Consider the following 2,175-nt stretch of genomic DNA (forward strand, 5'->3'; position numbering starts at 1 on the left):
TATAAAATGTGAATGTATATACTCCAGACTTGACAAGAGTCCCCAATTCATTGTTTGCTTCAAAAAATAAGAGAAAATTGTAAAACTATGGTGTGTGTGTAGTAGCATTGATTTTGGTCTGACAGTGCATGTGTAGAAGCATTTGTATTATGATCCATTTACAGCATCCAGAATGAATTCAAGTTTCAAATTAAAGAATTTTTCTCTTTGTAAATTTAATAGAAGATGACATGTGGATTATTCTTAATATTTAGGCAATGTTTTATATAATAGAATAGTTCTATTTGTTTTCCTCTTAAACTAATAGCTTACCTGCTTTGTAAATAGAAATAATTATTGACTTTACACAGCCTGCCAGATTTAAAGACTTACTGGAGACTTAGAGAGGGCTTTATTGATCAATGCTGTAGTGACAGCTGGCTACAAAGTGACACACCCCTGTCTGTAAAATAATTAATGCGCACCGAAGCAAATTGACAGAACTTCAGGTTGGAGAGTGTTAAGAAGGAAAAGGGAGGGGGGTGGAAATCCACATCGCTTGCCTGTAGAAACTTTAGTAAATTAGGCTAGGTTTGCAAATTCCAGAAGATTTACTGCAAGCTTAGCATAATCTCCCAGACTCACAAAATCCAGTGAAAAGCAGTTTATTCCTTCCAAGATACCCTGAATTGATTGTGTAAAGCATAACCACAATATCTTAATGTCATTTTCTAGAACTTGGTTGATCTTCACACTTGCAGACCTAGTAGAATACAGATGGGAAACTTTTTTACTTCTTTTCTCATCTTTTCTTTTCACAACTTGAAAAAGGTCTTTTGAAGCAAATTTACCCAATGAAATATGTCTTTTGAATTTTTCACTGCTGCTTCTGTGAGCCTAGATTGTGGGTCCAAAGAAAAAGAAACTCTTTGATAACTTCTATTTTTTCTTTCTTACAATGTTTATTGATAAATCTCAAATATATATATTACATTGAGAAGTACCTTAGAATAAAAGTTGTAGCCTTTGATTTTTATCAGTAAGGGTTCTGAGTCTTCTTTGATTTGAGAGAACAAGCTCGAAATGGCAGGTTGTTAATGAGTCTTTCTCCAATCCAGATACCACTTGTTCTTCCTACAGTCTAACTTCTCTGATGGTTAGCTCAGCACACATACTGAATAAAGATCACAAAGGATACCACCTAGATGTACACCTTTCTTGCTTTCAAAGCAAGCTCCATTTCCCCCTTTCTGTTTGAATGATTGATTCTTGCTTTAAGCACTGGTTTTGCATGGGTGACTACAATTCTGTGTTCGGCTGGAATCCTCTCTTTAATTAATTTATTTTTTTGGCAATGTCATCCATATTTATAATGATCCACAGAGTTAGATGCCTTACCACACTCAATAACACACAGGGAAACATCCCTCTGCTCATTCTGGTCCATCTTTCTGCCTGGTACAAGATCCACTTGATTACTACATTGGCCTTTCTTGTATAATGTCCTCTTTAGAAGCATATTTTGATTTTGTGACAGTTCATTGTTGTCGTAACATGTGTTAGTCAGGGTTGACTAGAAAAACAAATTCATAGACACTCATATGATTATACGACATAGCTTTATATACAAGAGCAATTGAATATTGAGAAAATATCCCAGCCCAGTCCAGATCAAGTCCATAAGTCCTATATTAGCCCATATATCTGATATCAATTTATAAAGTCCTCTTCAGACTAATGTGACACATGAAATGATGCCAAATGCAGGAAGATTACAGGCCAGTGGGTGGAAAGTCTTGTGGAGCTACTGCAGGTGTAAGCATCTGAGTTAGTTTATTGTGCCAACCTGGCTGATAAACTTATGTGGGGTTAATTGAAGGGCTAAGGGATAAATAGCTCAGTGAGCCTCGCTTTTCTAGTTTTCAGGTCTCTTGCTTTCTGATGGTCGGACCAGGGCGCAGCTGCCTTAGCCAGTTCCCTGCTTCAGCTGGCAGAGCTCACTTCCTGCAAGACATCCCTGAGGAGAAGCCACATGGATCTACCCTGATGCAGCCCTGGGAGCTGGAGCAGCTGTGTGGAGACCCCTGCCAGCGCTGAGATGCTTTCACATTCATTGATTCAGCTTTCCTCCTGCAGTTGACATCATAGTGTGTGTTTTATGAGATGGTGGAGGACTTTGTGGATTGGGGTTGGACA

This window comes from Echinops telfairi, unplaced genomic scaffold, assembly GCF_000313985.2.
Source record: "Echinops telfairi isolate 266 unplaced genomic scaffold, ASM31398v2 ScPeMD7_11;HRSCAF=52, whole genome shotgun sequence".
NCBI classification, from domain to species: domain Eukaryota; kingdom Metazoa; phylum Chordata; class Mammalia; order Afrosoricida; family Tenrecidae; genus Echinops; species Echinops telfairi.